This window comes from Mauremys mutica, chromosome 17, assembly GCF_020497125.1.
Source record: "Mauremys mutica isolate MM-2020 ecotype Southern chromosome 17, ASM2049712v1, whole genome shotgun sequence".
In the NCBI taxonomy this organism is placed as follows: Eukaryota; Metazoa; Chordata; order Testudines; family Geoemydidae; genus Mauremys; species Mauremys mutica.
This window is the reverse complement of record NC_059088.1, coordinates 24,074,347-24,091,053: the sequence shown is the minus strand read 5'-3', so window position 1 is coordinate 24,091,053 and position 16,707 is coordinate 24,074,347. Positions and strand designations below refer to the sequence as shown.

The window sequence follows — 16,707 nt, the reverse complement described above, 5'->3', positions numbered from 1 at the left end:
ATAGGAACCCTAACCCTAGCTCCAAGTACCCTACCCATAGGAACCCTAACCCTAGCTCCAACTGCCCTACCCATAGGAACCCTAACCCTAGCTCCAAGTGGCCTACCCATAGGAACCCTAACCCTAGCTCCAAGTGTACTACCCATAGGAACCCTAACCCTAGCTCCAAGTGTACTACCCATAGGAACCCTAACCCTAGCTCCAACTGCCCTACCCATAGGAACCCTAACCCTAGCTCCAAGTGCCCTATCCATAGGAACCCTAACCCTAGCTCCAAGTGCCCTACCCATAGGAACCCTAACCCTAGGTCGGGAAGCCCTACCCATAGGAACCCGAACCCTAGCTCCAAGTACCCTACCCATAGGAACCCTAACCCTAGCTCCACGTGCCCTACCCATAGGAACCTTACCATAGCTTCAAGTACCCTACCCATAGGAACTCTAACCCTAGCTCCAAGTGCCCTACCCATAGGAAGCCTTACCATATCTCCAAGTGCCCTAGCCTTAGGAACCCTAACACTAGCTAGAAGTGCCCTAACCATAGGAACCCTAACCATAGCACCAAGTGCCCTATCGATAGGAACCCTAACCCTAGCTCCAAGTGTACTACCCATAGGAACGCTAACCCTAGTTAAACGTGCCCTAACCATAGGAGTCCTAACCCTAGCTCCAAGTGTCCTACCCATAGGAACCCTAACCCTAGCTCTAACAGCCCTACCCATAGGAACCCTAACCCTAGCTCCAAGTGCCCTACCCATATGAACCCTAACCCTAGCTCCAAGTGTCCTACCCATAGGAAACTTAACCCTAGCTCCAAGTGAACTACCCATACGAACCCTAACCCTAGGTCCAAGTGCCCTAACCATAGCAACCCTAACCCTAGGTGGGACAGCCCTACCCATAGGAACCCTAAGCCTATCTCCAAGTGCCCTACCCATAGGAACCCTAACCCTATCTCCAAGTGCCCTTCCCATAGGAACACGAACCCTAGCAACATGTGCCCTACCGATAGGAACCATTACCCTATCTCCATGTGCGCTAGGCATAGGAACCCTAACCCTAGGTCCAACTGCCCTACCCATAGGAATCCTAACCGTAGCTCCAAGTGCCCTATCGTTAGGAACCCTAACCCTAGCTCCAAGTGTACTACCTATAGGAACGCTAACCCTAGTTAAACGTGCCCTAACCATAGGAATCCTAACCCTAGCTCCAAGTGCCCTACTCATAGGAACCCTAACCCTAGGGCGGGAAGCCTTACCCATAGGAACCCTAACCCTAGCTCTAAGTGTCCTACCCATAGGAACCCTAACCCTAGCTCCAAGTGCCCTACCCATAGGAACCCTAACCGTAGGTCGGACAGCCCTACCCATAGGAACCCTAACCCTAGCTCCAAGTGCCCTACCCATAGGAACCTTAACCCTAGCTCCAAGTGAACTACCCATACGAACCCTAACCCTAGGTCCAAGTGCCCTAACCATAGCAACCCTAACCCTAGGTCGGACAGCCCTACCCATAGGAACCCTAACCCTAGCTCCAAGTGCCCTACCCATAGGAACCCTAAACCTAGCTCCAAGTGCCCTTCCCATAGGAACACTAACCCTAGCAACATGTGCCCTACCGATAGGAACCATTACCCTATCTCCATGTGCCCTAGGCATAGGAACCCTAACCCTAGCTCCAACTGCCCTACCCATAGGAACCCTAACCCTAGCTCCAAGTGTAGTATCCATAGGAACCCTAACCCTAGCTCCAAGTGCCCTACCCATAGGAACCATAACCCTAGGTCAGAAAGCCCTACCCATTGGAACCCTAACCCTAGCTCCAAGTGCCCTACCCATAGGAACCATAACCCTAGGTCAGAAAGCCCTACCAATTGGAACCCTAACCCTAGCTCCAAGTGCCCTACCCATAGGAACCCTAACCCTATCTCCAAGTGTACTACCCATAGGAACGCTAACCCTAGCTAAATGTGCCCTAACCATAGGACCCTAACCCTAGCTCCAAGTGCCCTACCCATAGGAACCCTAACCCTAGCCCCAAGTGCCCTACCCATAGGAACCCTAACCCTAGCTCCAAGTGAACTACCCATACGAACCCTAACCCTAGCTCCAAGTGCCCTAACCATAGGAAACGTAACCCTAGGGCGGGAAGCCCTACCCATAGGAACCCTAACCCTAGCTCCAAGTGCCCTACCCATAGGAACCCTTACCCAAGCTCCAAGTGCCCTACCCATAGGAACCCTAACCCTAGCTCCATGTGCCCTACCCACAGGAACCCTAACCCTAGCTCCAAGTGCCCTACCCATAGGAACCCTAACCCTAGCTCCAAGTGCCCTAGCCTTAGGAACCCTAACCCTAGCTCCATGTGCCCTACCCATAGGAACCCTGACCCTAGCTCCAAGTGCCCTACCCATAGGAACCCTGACCCTAGCTCCAAGTGCCCTACCCTTAGGAACCCTAACCCTATCACCAAGTGCCCTACCCATAGGAATCCTAACCCTAGCTCCAGGTGCCCAACCCATAGGAACCCTAACCCTAGCTCCAGGTGCCCTACACATAGGAACCCTAACCCTAGCTCCAAGTGCCCTTAACATAGGAACCCTAACCCTAGGTCCAAGTACCCTACCCATAGGAACCCTAACACTAGCTCCAAGTGTTCTACCCATTGGAACCCTAACTCTAGCTCCAAGTGCCGTACCCGTAGGAACTGTAACCCTGGCTCCCAGAGCCCTACCCATAGGAACCCTAACCCTAGCTCCAAGGGCTCTACCCGTAGGAACTCTAAACCAAGCTCCAATTGCCCTATCGGTAGGAACCCTAACCCTAGCTCTAAGTGCCCTACCCATAGGAACCCTAACCCTAGCTACAAGTGTACTACCCATAGGAACGCTAACCCTATCTACACGTGGCCTAACAATAGGAACCCTAAACCAAGCTCCAAGTGAACTACCCATACGAACCCTAACCCTAGGTCGGACAGCCCTACCCATAGGAACCCTAACCCTAGCTCCAAGTGCCCTACCCATAGGAACCTTAACCCTAGCTCCAAGTGAACTACCCATACGAACCCTAACCCTAGGTCCAAATGCCCTAACCATAGCAACCCTAACCCTAGGTCGGACAGCCCTACCCATAGGAACCCTAACCCTAGCTCCAAGTGCCCTACCCATAGGAACCCTAAACCTAGCTCCAAGTGCCCTTCCCATAGGAACACTAACCCTAGCAACATGTGCCCTACCGATAGGAACCATTACCCTATCTCCATGTGCCCTAGGCATAGGAACCCTAACCCTAGCTCCAACTGCCCTACCCATAGGAACCCTAACCCTAGCTCCAAGTGTAGTATCCATAGGAACCCTAACCCTAGCTCCAAGTGCCCTACCCATAGGAACCATAACCCTAGGTCAGAAAGCCCTACCCATTGGAACCCTAACCCTAGCTCCAAGTGCCCTACCCATAGGAACCATAACCCTAGGTCAGAAAGCCCTACCAATTGGAACCCTAACCCTAGCTCCAAGTGCCCTACCCATAGGAACCCTAACCCTATCTCCAAGTGTACTACCCATAGGAACGCTAACCCTAGCTAAATGTGCCCTAACCATAGGACCCCTAACCCTAGCTCCAAGTGCCCTACCCATAGGAACCCTAACCCTAGCCCCAAGTGCCCTACCCATAGGAACCCTAACCCTAGCTCCAAGTGAACTACCCATACGAACCCTAACCCTAGCTCCAAGTGCCCTAACCATAGGAAACGTAACCCTAGGGCGGGAAGCCCTACCCATAGGAACCCTAACCCTAGCTCCAAGTGCCCTACCCATAGGAACCCTTACCCAAGCTCCAAGTGCCCTACCCATAGGAACCCTAACCCTAGCTCCATGTGCCCTACCCACAGGAACCCTAACCCTAGCTCCAAGTGCCCTACCCATAGGAACCCTAACCCTAGCTCCAAGTGCCCTAGCCTTAGGAACCCTAACCCTAGCTCCATGTGCCCTACCCATAGGAACCCTGACCCTAGCTCCAAGTGCCCTACCCATAGGAACCCTGACCCTAGCTCCAAGTGCCCTACCCTTAGGAACCCTAACCCTATCACCAAGTGCCCTACCCATAGGAACCCTAACCCTAGCTCCAGGTGCCCAACCCATAGGAACCCTAACCCTAGCTCCAGGTGCCCTACCCATAGGAACCCTAACCCTAGCTCCAAGTGCCCTTAACATAGGAACCCTAACCCTAGGTCCAAGTACCCTACCCATAGGAACCCTAACACTAGCTCCAAGTGTTCTACCCATTGGAACCCTAACTCTAGCTCCAAGTGCCGTACCCGTAGGAACTGTAGCCCTGGCTCCCAGAGCCCTACCCATAGGAACCCTAACCCTAGCTCCAAGGGCTCTACCCGTAGGAACTCTAAACCAAGCTCCAATTGCCCTATCGGTAGGAACCCTAACCCTAGCTCTAAGTGCCCTACCCATAGGAACCCTAACCCTAGCTACAAGTGTACTACCCATAGGAACGCTAACCCTATCTACACGTGGCCTAACAATAGGAACCCTAAACCAAGCTCCAAGTGAACTACCCATACGAACCCTAACCCTAGCTCCAAGTGCCTATAGAAACCCTGTAGGAACCCTAACCAGGGCCGGCTTTAAGACGTGCGGTGCCCGATTTGTACAGTTTCAAAAGAGTCCCTGCAGGGATGACTGAAAAAAACAAACATAAAAAACCACGTTGGGCTTGTAGTCCCCGGATGGTTCTCCTAGCCTTCGGAGGCAGGTCCTTCACTCACTCCAGGTCTTCAACGGCACTGAAGGACCTGCCGCTGAAGTGCTGCCTAAGACCCGTAGCGCCGCCGGATGAGTAAAAATTAATAAGGAACCTGTAGCCAGGGAAGGGATTCTCGGCCACTTGGCCCCCCTTGAGGCCCTGCCACTGGGTGCGGGAACCTCTTAGACGCGGGGCCCAATTCGGGGGAATTGGTGGAATTGGCCTAAAGCCGGCCCTGCCCAGGGTCACGAGACAAAGCTTAACAGGGCTGAGCCCTTTAATTAAGGTGGAGCAGACTTTTCAAAAAGAGGTGGCTAAAATTGGGCTCTCAGATCTCCAGTGAAGTCTCTAAATAAGGATCCTGATTGTAAGAAGTGCTGAGGACCCATTTGACCCAGGGCTGCCCAGAGAGAGGGGCAAAAGGGGCAATTTGCCCCAGGCCCCAGGTCCCACAGGGGTCCCCACGAGAGTTTTTCGGGGCCCCTGGAGCGGGGTCCTTCACTCGCTCTGGGGGGCCCAGAAAACTCTTGTGGGGCCCGAGCCCCCGGAGCTTCTTCCGCTCCCGGTTTTCGCCGGCAGGGGGTCCTTCCGCTCCAGGACGGAAGGACCCCCTGCCGGCGAATTACCTCCGAAGTGGGACCCGCCACCGAAATGCAGCCAGGACTTCGGCAGTAATTTGGCGGCGGGGGGCCCTTCCATTCCGGGACCTGCCGCCGAAGTGCCCCGAAGACCCGCGGCGGGGGCCCCCCACCGCTGAATTACCGCCAAAGACCCGGCTGCACTTCGGCGGCGGGTCCCACTTCGGCGGTAATTCGCCAGCAGGGGGGTCCTTCCGTCCTGGAGCGGAAGGACCCCCCGCCGGTGAAAACCGGGAGCGGAAGAAGCTCCAAGGGCCCAGGCCCCGCAAGAGTTTTCCGGGCCCCCCAGAGTGAGTGAAGGACCCCGCTCCAGGGGCCCCGAAAAACTCTCGTGGGGGCCCCGGTGGGACCCAGGGCCTGGGGCAAATTGCCCCTTTTGCCCCCCACTCTGGGCGGCCCTGGGTCAAATGGGGGCTCTTGGGTCCTCAGCACTTCTTACAATCAGGATCCTTATTTAGAGACTTCACTGGAGATCTGAGAGCCCAATTTTAGCCACCTCTTTTTGAAAAGTCTGCCGCCGCCGCGGGTCTTCGGGGCACTTCGGCGGCGGGTCCCGGAACAGAAGGGGCCCCCCCGACGCCGAATTACCTCCGAAGCAGGGGTCCCCGCCGCCGAAGACCCCAGGCCACCGGAATCCTCTGGGCGGCCCTGATTTGATCACAGATAGGTGCTGCTGGCTCAGGAGACTTATTTAGCAGCCTCAGTAAGGATTTAAGGATGGGCTTTACCGAAAACAACCAGGGCCCGGATCCTCAGTGGTGTTTAGACGCCTCATTCCCACTGATTTCCTTTGAAGATGCGACTTAGGGGGACAAGTCTCTGACTCTCAAGCCCACCCTACCTGCTTGTGAGAATCTTGGCCAAGCCATTTGGGGGCTGCTTCGGGACATTCTCCTGAGAGAAGCAGGTGCCTCTTGAAGCAGATTCCCTGCATTGCAATAAGAAGTGGATTTCGCTTAGGCAAAAGGATGGTAACATCCCAGCGAGGCACAAAGACCCTATTACCCACAAATCACAGACCAATTGGCCATAATAAAGAGATGCCAACAAGTCTGTGCCAGCCGAAGCGAGTGGGAAATAAACCCGCCACTGCATACTTTAATACGCCGATTATAAATGATACTTCAGGCAGACCAGAGAGAGCAAAACTTACGCATTTCTAGGCTGGCCTGAAGACCCTCCTTTCCCAACAGCCACAGGGGAAGGGGGTTGGGATAGTTCATGAATGGCCAAGTGGTGAATGAGAATCAATTTGCAACACGTGCCGAGCTCAGCCCCTGCAGGGAAGCCCTGGCAAGCTGAGAGTGGAGCATTCTGAAATGCCTCCAGCGGAAAATTATCCATTCACTGCACCTTGCCCACGACTGAAATAGCGGGGTCCAGGGACCCCGGACTCCTGGGTTCTATTCACAGCTCTGCTGCCTCAAACACACAGGGCAGAGGAGGAATCGTACAGAGAGGGAGCCGAGATGAAGAAACTTGCCCAGCATCACGCAGGCAGGTGGGGGTTTCTTGAACCCGGATTTCCTTCCTCTCAAGCCCGCGTTTTAGCTGCCAGGCCGGCCGCGCTCCCTGCTGTCCTACAAGGATTACGTTGGAGGGAAAGCGGCGACGAGGGAGGCCGACACACGACTGGGAACGGGGACCTGGTCACGGCGGGGAGATAAGCACTGATGACGGCCCAGAGAGCACCACATAACAAGGCCCTCCATGGCTTCTGGGCAAGAGCTTCTGGGATTTTGTGCGGTGACCCATTTCCTGCAGACTCCAAGCAGGGGCTCGGCAGCCGGCCCCCCGCTCCCCTACAGCCTCACACCTGGCAGAGTGGGGCTTGGGGGCTGTCCAGGCCAGCAAACTGCCGCTGGAGAGCCATCACCTCAGAGCAGGATGTTTACAGGAGAGGGAAAGGCAGCATCAACAGGGCACCCTAGAGAGAGGAGGGGACAGCTGGTGGGGGAAGGACCCAGCTACGGACAGCGGGGATGGCTAATGGGGAAGGGAGGATACCCTAGCAGGCAGCACGTTGGCCTGGGACTCAGGCGTCCTGGGCTGCATCTGCAGCTCTGCCACCGGCCTGCTGTTTGACCTTGGCCAAGCCACGTCCCTTCTCCGCAGGGCAGTTTTCCGCCCCACCCTGTGTCTATTTACACCACGAGCCCGGCTTTCTCTGCACATCTGTGCAGCACCAGGCGGCCGCTTGTCGCTGGCACAAGACCGTGGCTGGTGAGGGACCAGCGGCTCCTTGGTCCCAGCCTGGTTGCTAGGGGACACCTGCAGCACCCTGAAGGATGCGCGGCCGCCCTCTCTCATCACCAGGAAGGGGGCACTGTGGAGAAAGGGGGCAGCCTGCGCAGCCCCAGCAGTCACCAGAGAAAGTCCTGGAGGGCTGCGTCCAATTCTGGTCACCGCTGTACAGAAAGGATGTAGAGAAACTGGGAAGGCTCCCGAGGCGAGCGACCAAGGTGGTCCAAGGGATGGAATGCCAGCGCCATAGGAGTAAAGGCTGAAGGAACTGGGGATGTTTAGTTTGGAAAAGAGGAGATGAAGGAGGGGGACGTGGTAGCGGTCTTCAAATCCTTGCCGTCCCTATTAACGCTCTGGTTCTATGAAAGCTCCCTGCGCAGGGGATCATCTTCCCATGCCCTGGCCAGCCCACAGTCCACCCCACACATCTATACCACTAGCCAAAAAGCCAGTAACACAGAGAGGGCCCCTGTCCCCGAGACAGGGCCAGTCTGAGCACCAGGCCAGCCAGAATCAGCCCCTTTCCCCAAACTCCCCTGGGGGCAGACGCAGCACTCCTGGAGGAACATCTTTCACACAAGCTGCAAGTACCCTAGATACTGCCGAGAGAGAGGAGGATTATCGGGGTGTTCCGGGAGCACCTGGAGGTCCCCGCCACCTGAGACCAGGTCTGTGCAGCACCCAACGGGGCCCTATCACGAGGCGCCTGCTTCAGGGCTGGAGCCCACTGCTACCTATTCAAGATGAGGGTGAGACCCATGGGCTGGGAGGGTAGATGATCCCACCTCTGCTACTGCGGTGTTCTTACCGCTTCCTCTGTCGGACACTGGGCTAGGCGGACCTGGGGTCGAAGCCAGTCTGGCAATGCTTGCGTTCCCCAATGACTCACATGCCGCTACCCAGGATGCAGTGCCACCTGCCAGACGGCGCAAATTCACAGCCAAACAGCTCTCCCTAGCAGGGAGCTTCCCCCGGGGCCAGCCGGCTTTGCCCTCGGCTCAGTTCTGTTCCATTCCTCCGCGGGGGGCCAGATCTGGGCTCTGCGGGGGCAGAACGGCCCCACCAGACCCACACATAGGCAGGATGGTTGGTGGCAACCATCTTCGAGAGGCAGGACATCTGCAGCTCAGAGCGCTACTCCGGGCGGACGCTGCTCTCCCTCACGCGGGCGTGACGCCGCCACTGATGCTGACGGGGGATTGTCTTTAGCTCTCTCCCCGTGCACCCAGCTGGGCCCGGCTTTGCAGCAGCTCCCGGCATGGCAGGAGGCACTCAGCAGGGTCGCAGGCCGAGCTGCAGCCTGGCACGGGGGGGAGAGAGAGAGAGAGGAGAGGCCGGCCTGGCTTTGTTTCACAAGCTGAACCTCATTTAAAAGCACATTTCTGGGTATTCATTTCCTACAGTTCTTAAAGGATCCCGGGAATCCCCAGCAGCAGAGCCCTGCAACGCTCCTCAATCCCAACCTGCAGCCCCCCCTAATGTTCCACACCTGGGCTCCCTCCCTGCCCCCCCCTCAATCCCAACCCACAAGCCCTCAGCTAGGCCAGCTCCGGGCCCCCTCCTGCTCCCCACACACCCCTCAATCTTAACTTGCCATCCCCGCTGCTATCCCAACCATGGGGCTCCCCACACACCCAGCTCTGTGGTCCTGGCCCCTGGCTCCCATCAGCTACCCTAGCCCTGCGCTCCCCCTATAACCAGCTCTGCCACTCCCCCCAATCCCAACCTACAGGCCCGTCCATCCACCCATGCAGCTGTGCCAGTTCGCCCCAGTACTGCCCTTCAGGCCGCCCCCCGCCCCGGCACTCAAGCAGTGCTTCTCAAACTTTTGTACTGGTGACCCCTGTCACACAGCAAGCCTCTGAGAGCGACCCCCCCCTTAAATATATTAAAAAGTGGTTTTAATTAATAACACCATTATAAAGGCTGGAGGCAAAGCGGGGTTTGGGGTGGAGGCTGACAGCTCGCGACCCCCCCATGTAATAACCTCGCCACCCCCTGAGGGGTCCCGACCCCCAGTTTGAGACCCCCTGTCCTAAAGGAAGCTGCCAATTATGCTCTAGGGGCAGGAAACAAACAAGGAGGGATGCGAAGGCCGCTCCCAAGTCACCGGGAGGAGGCCGGAGCAGGAGACCCGCCCGAGCAGAGGAAGCCTGGCATTTTGCCATCGGGGCTCAGCCCACCGGAGGGGCTGGTGCAAACACAGATCACGGAACGACTTAACGGTGCTTGTGCCACCTTGGAGCTATTGAGTCCCTGGGCTTACAAGAAGGGCTGCTTGTCACAGAGCTAATCCGAACCCTGCGGCTGCATTAACCCTTCACGTACTGGGGTTTTCCACACTGCGCGGCCAGCAGCTGCTTTAGGGGACTTGCCTAGTCCTGCTGGACAGTGAGTCTGTGGCCTTACAGGGGTGGGGGGGGTCCGTGTCCCCCCCGAGTGATGCAGCCAGCTCAGCTCAGTCAGCAGAGGAAATCCCTGCCCTGGTGCACACATCAGCCGCCCAGGGAGTCACTGATGCAAAAGAGCATCCACATGTGGAGCTTGGTGGGGGTCTGCGCCTCCACCCCCACACTGGGAGAATCTGGTAACCTAGGGCTTCCCTCTGTGCTGGGTTCTGCTCTCCCCTGGTCGATCACCAACCCATCAACGTCAGGCAGCAGGGGCAACCTCTTTTGCCAGAAAGTGCCAAGCACCCCAGCGGGGTGCTCCCAGCCTCCTGCTACCACACAGAGGGAGGCCTACGGGAGTTCAGGGCTCTGTCTCTCCAGCTCGCCGCATCTCTCGGGTTGCCCGGCACCCAGCTTCCCCGGCACCATGGATTCGGAGGGGCAGCCTGTGCGTTCTCCCTCATGCGGTGTCAAGCCTAGAGAGACCAGACCTACGTGTGCGACCCAAGCCCCTGAGCCATGGGGCAGCCCTGAAGATGGCCCTGGGAGCCCTGGATCCACAGGCCCAGCTCCCTGCCCCTCCCCGGTCCTCAGGGCCGGCTTTAGGCCAATTCCACCAATTCCCCCGAATCAGGCCCCGCGCCTAAGAGGGCCCCGCGCCCAGTGGCAGGGCCGCCCAGAGTGGGGGGCTAGTGGCCAAGAATCCCTTCCCTGGCTAGAGGCGCCTTTTTAATTTCTACTCACCCGGCGGCGCTCCGGGTCTTCGGTGGCATTTCGGCGGCAGGTCCTTCACTCGCTCCGGGTTTTCGGTGGCACTTTGGCGGCGGGTCCTTCAGTGCCGCCGAAGACCCAGAGCAAGTGAAGGACCCGCCGCCGAAAACTCAGAGCACTGCCCGGTGAGTACAAGCCCCACGTGGTTTTTTTACATGTTTTTTTTTTTAAAGTCATCCCTGCCGGCGCCCCATCAAAACTGTTCGAATCGGGCTCCACACTTCCTAAAGCCAGCCTGTCCTGTGCCCCATAGAACTCCCTACCCTTGTGACAGAGAAAGCCACCCCACCTCGCCCATCCCCTGGCCCACGGTCCGATCACGCCAGCCCCACCGGCCTGGGGAGGGGGCTGCCCCACAAGGCGCAGTAACACGAGGGCTGGCGGGCGGGCGAGGGGTTTCCTATCAGATACATGATGAAATGAACACGCCCCTTCCCGCCTGCCTCAGCCAGTGGACCTGGCCCCTCTCCTGCCAGCAGTGACCCACACGCCTAGCAACTGAGCCCAGCAGTCCCATAACGCGCAGCCTGGCCTGGTGCCATTTTGTGGTTCACCCACCTGTCCCCTTCTTGGTGGGTGCCTGGGCCCACAAAGAGCCTGCTACAGCCTTGAGACACCAGAGAGGGGCCTTTTAGCTCAGGCCGGAGAGGCCTGTGCCGTTAAATCCAGGTTCAACCCTGCTGTCACTGTGGGCCAGGTGTGAGCAAATTTACAGACAGGGCTGCCCAGAGGATTGAGGAGGCCTGGGGGCAAAGCAATTTTGGGGGCCCCTTCCATAAAATAAAGTTCCAATACTATAGAATACGATATTAATATACTAATATATGCTATATATTGCTCCATTTGTCCCCCACGCTGGGTGGCCCTGTTTACAGAGCCACACCGGGCCGCTGCCCTGCATCCGTTTACACCAGTGCCGAGTGGGTCTCAGCCCTCGCCAGGTCGGAGTGGCAGTGTTCCCGCACCCAGCTCGCACGGGTGCCCGAGGTGCAGGGCCATGGAGGAAACAGTTAAATAAAGGTCCCCACAATACCCTGCTCCCTCCGCTGCTCAGGGATGAAACGGACTGGCCCGGACACAGCCACTGGGCTGCCGCGTGCTCACCGTCCACTAAGGTTGCCAATTTGGATTGGACGCATTCCTGGAGGTTTCATCACAGGACATAATCCTGGAGGGCTGGCAACCTTACTCCCCAGCTCTCAGCATCTGCACTGACTCCACCTCGGGAGACCTGGGCCTGTGGCACCCGGAGACCTTGGCGATGGACGTGGGATATGAACCTAGATCGGATCCGTTCTGCCTAAGCTGCACCCTTGCTGACTAACACAGGGAAAAGGACGTGGCCTTTCCAGGTGCTTCCTCCCAACGACCCCACCCCCAGTGAGGCGCAGTTACCATCAGAGATGGGTCGATAGCAGCTCCTAGATCTGGGCTCTCAGCGGCTTCAGAGCCGGATGCAGAAGAGAATGGGTCTTTAAACCACAGGCACCGCACACTCCACCTAACACAGGGGGCAGACGGGCCCCAGGGCTCTTATGCATAGAGCCCTGCAAGTCTGCGGATATCCGCAGACCCTGTTTGGTATCCGCATCCAATCCACAATTTTGTATCCACACAGGGCTCTATTTATGCAGTCAAAAGCATCCCAGGCCGGCTACTGGCCCTCCTGCCTTTTGCCCTGGTTGGCAATCAAAATACAGGCCATTTACCAGGTGGGTAAGACAGGCAGTGGGGAAGCAGTGTTGGCAAAGAGCCTTTACTAGAGGGGTAGCAGCGCCTTCTGGTTCTTGTAGCAGAGCATCCTGCCTGGTGACCCAGCCTCTGAAATGCAGCTGGGCACCCATTGCATTGCCAGTCCCAAGCACACTGGAGCAGGTTGGGATTTTTTCAGTGAAACGTTTCCTTTGTTATCAGAAAAATTCCAGTTTATCCTGCAGAAAAGGTCTGGTTTGGAAAGGGTCAGTTTGGATGAATTTTCAACTCGAAAAATTGTCTGTGTGTGTGTCGGGGGAGGGGGGTTAAACCTTTTCTAACTGAAAAATTCCAGTTTTCTGGACAACCAACTTTTTTGTTTTGACATGAAAGCTAATTATAGAGGGTTGAAATGGTCAAAACCGAGATGAAATGCTTCAGTTGACCCAAGCCAGATTTTTTTTACAAGCGGTCAGTTCGCTCAAGATTTCAAGATGGACTTTTCATCCCGATTCAGAAGGGGACCTTTTTTCCCGACCTCTCCAAAGATGTTTGCGGGACGGGAAAACCGGATCCCGCCCTGCTGTGCTGAAACCCCTGCGGAGATGACAGATATGCCAGTGACCGGGCGTGTGAGGTACTAATTTGCGGTCACTTTCAGGGAGATCTTTCCAGAAAGGTTTGAAGGAGCAATGAATAATCGGCAGAACCCAGGCTGGCAGCTAGAGAGACGGAAGCGCTTCCGCCTCGAACTGCTGGAAGGCAGGCGGGGGCAGGTTGGAAGAGGAGCAAATGCCCAGATCTTCACAAGCTTCAGCTCATTCACTGCAAATGATGCTCCTCATATGCCCCTCGGGGCAGTGCAGGCGGGTCAGGCTAGTGAGGGGCTGCAGAGAACAGGACTAAGCAGAGCTCGTCTCACAGGCCGGCCCGCTTGCCTCCTACAGCTGAGCGGGCCTGTAACTGGATCTGCAGGGCCTGCTGGCAGAGGCTACTGGAAAACGAGGGGTGCAGAATGCCCCCTACAGAGGGTTGCTAGGCAGGGATGCGTCTGACAGGGAGACATGTACAAACGGATTTCACCGAGGATCCCCCCTGCAGCCAAGGAAACGCTTAGATCACCCCCAGTGACAAAGCCGGGACCAGAGTGATTGCAGGGACCCGGTGGCAATGGCAGAGGACATGCTATAGAAATGGCCACAGCCGTTCTTTGCCCCGCCCAGCCCCTTCCCTCTGAGGGGCTCACAACACTTTACACAGTCATCAACGAATTCAGGTTGCAACGCCCCTTGTGAGGGTGGGATCACTGTCCACATTTTACAGAAGGGGAAACTGAGGCACAGAAGGGTGTGACTTGCCCAGCATCATGGCAAAGCTAGAGAGAGGACCCAGGAGTCCTGACTCCCAGGACCCTGTTCTAACCACTGCCCCACTCTCCTTTCCCTTCAGGGCCTGACCCAACCTCTGTCACAGCAGTGATCCAACGCTCCAGCCCATTACACATGCCTACCTCTTGCTAATGCCAACGGAAGCCAGGCCAGGATGATCAAACCAGCCTAGGCCGCTTGGCATGAATGGGGGCAGCTCCACTGACATTCATGGATCTGCAATCATTTCCGGGATTTAGCCTGGGTACCAGCTGTGGTGCAATGGCAGGTCATTCCAGCCCCAGCTCAGAAAGCAGAGACCCTCGGGGCGGAGTGGGGGGACGCGGGATGTGTTTGAAGATGAGATCTCAGGAGGGAATCGGGAACATACATTCAGGAACCCATCCCTCAGCCAGCCAGCCACTTCCCCCAGCAAGTCTATTTTTAATCTTTGGCAGCACAAACATGCCTGAGAGCAGTGTGTGCGTGTGAGAGAGAGAGAGAGAGAGATGGGGTGAGAGAAAAAAAATGCATGAATAAAAGTGTAAGTCAAGCAGGATGAAACAGACCTGGCCATTTATGTACTGTGTGTCGGGGAGGGGAATATGATTTCAAGTTAAAATTCACCCTTCTAAAATAATAATGGCTGCGCCTCCCGTCACCCCTGGATGTGGGCGCAAGCAGCGCAGCCTGGCAACATCACCTGCATGTCCAGCCATGCAATCTACTCTGCGGGTGTGGATCAGGCACTTATGAAGCAGACAGCTGGGATAATGCATCTTCTGAGAGATGGTGTGTGTGTGTGAGAGAGAGAGAGAGACAGCGAGCGAGAGAGCATGATTTAAATGCAAACTGGGGGATCTAAAATAGATACTGCTGACTCTGCATTCTCTGTTTGCAAGCCCCAGTCACATCCACACACATCATGTGTATCCATGCACACCCCAGGTAGATCACGTTCACACACACCGACTCAGAAGAGTTATTAAAAATGTAGGAGCTGGCGACAGCTGATTTCTGAATGAACGACACGATGTACTTTTAACCAACGCAAATTACCTCCTACGCCCATTCCCCTCTCTGAACAACCCCATCCAAGTTCCTTTATGCGGGATCAAATAACACGAGAAGGGATGAAAAATGCTAAGTTTTAAATAAACAAATAAGCATCCTTGAAGAAAACAATGTGACCTGCTTCTTTATGACAAGGTCATTCTCCTCCAGCCAACACCATCTCAGGTCCCTTCATCAGTCCCTTTTTGCCTTTCGATATTCAATAAAGCCATGTCAAGGCAGCTATATTTACTGCGACGTAGCTATACGTTTAGGGACTTGAGAAGGGGAAATATAGATGTAATTGGATCTATCAGAACAAGGTCATAGGCTCTCTCCTCCATGGTAGAAAGGATGGTTTGTAAAGCCAGAATCTTAGCAGCTGTGTCAAGGCAGTTTATCAAGGATTGAAACTGTTTAAACCCAGAGCTAGTTTTGATTTTAAGAGCATCTACAAGCAGACATTTCATCGTCAAAGTTGGAATCCCCCAAAATACCTTCCTACGAGTATAAATGCATTGCTGCTATTTAAAATCCGTACCAAGATTTAAACTGAACATCTCAGCAAATAAACACTATCGGCAGCTTTCAGACAAGGTTATTTATTTTTGAATCCATTTCCTTTTGCTAATTCTTTGATCAGAGCTGTTGATCAATACACATTTAAAATAGTGGTTTAGTTAAACACACACTTATAAATCCCAAATGTGCCAGAGATGATTTGTTTGGTTGGATTGAAAAGGGTTGGGGCTTGGGTTAACAAGTAATTTCGCTTCATTTGAAACCCCTGTTCTTTTAGAGACCTCCTCATAGGAGCAACAAAAAACATGGCGACAATAGATAATGAGAGTTTTTAAATCTACAGTCCCCAAGGTCATTTTCCAACACATAGACCCTCTCCCAAACCCGGTGCAGATTTCTTCCCCTGTTCAAGACGCGTTGGTTTCATCGGTATAAATAACCACCCCTCCAATGAGATGCCTACAAAAGATCTATCTGCATAGATTCCAAGCTGCAGGATATCTGGAATAAGCAGGGCAAGTGAGATGACCGGACACTATTAACACTCATACACAAATAAAAAGACAGACAAAACCTAGAGGCAAGGTTTTTCAGGACAAAATGGCCACACCAAAGGGGGAGGGGGAAAATACCCCCCTAAAAACCTTTCTACATCAACAACTATGTATCCAATTATACTAATTAAAGCATCTTGTTCTTACAAAGACATTTGTTTTCCTCCTTACCTGGTCTATACTCGGATCTGCCACAGCCCTCCTCTAAGTATCTGACTCGCGTGATATTATGAAGGATGCTCCAGCAGGGATACAGGAAGAAAATAGCTCCTGGGTACCAGAATGAGCATTAGCATCGCAGCCTTCTACACACACACTGAACATTGGGAGAGTCCATTGTAACAGCCCAGGGAAGGGTGGTGGCAGGACTGGCTGCAATAGAAAACAAAACAGAGAAGGAGGAGGGATTTTTTTATTTTTTTTTAATGAACCAGAAAAAAAAATGAGAATGCCTCCCCCAGCCGGTTACCCAGCCATGTGGGAACCTTCTGCAAGATCAGATTGCCTGCGTCAGGGACGCGATTTCAGTTTAACCTGCTTCACTGAAATGCACTGAAGGAGGTGAGACTGACTAATGGTGTATTATTAGTCAGTTTCAGCTGATAGCTGCTACTGCACAGCTTTGCTGGGAGGCTTGGCAGCAGCAGAAAGATACTTTTTTTTTTCTTATTTTGCTCCGAGATGCTTGCAGTCTATTGCAATTTTTCGCACACACCCCCC

The 16,707-nt window shown here is 54.8% G+C and overlaps 1 protein-coding gene across 3 annotated transcripts in view; it reads right to left on the bottom strand.

Moving 5' to 3' along the window:
• SV2A (synaptic vesicle glycoprotein 2A) overlaps nucleotides 1-16,262 on the bottom strand; it is a 67,339-nt gene extending 51,077 nt beyond the window's left edge. Inside the window, exon 1 of one of the 3 annotated variants that reach the window (XM_044991717.1) lies at nucleotides 16,159-16,262. The gene's annotated coding sequence lies outside the window, so the exon portion shown is untranslated. The remainder of the gene's footprint in view (nucleotides 1-16,158) is intronic. The other 2 variants (XM_044991719.1, XM_044991716.1) reach the window with 2 other exon arrangements.
• Between the last annotated feature and the right edge of the window lie 445 nt (nucleotides 16,263-16,707).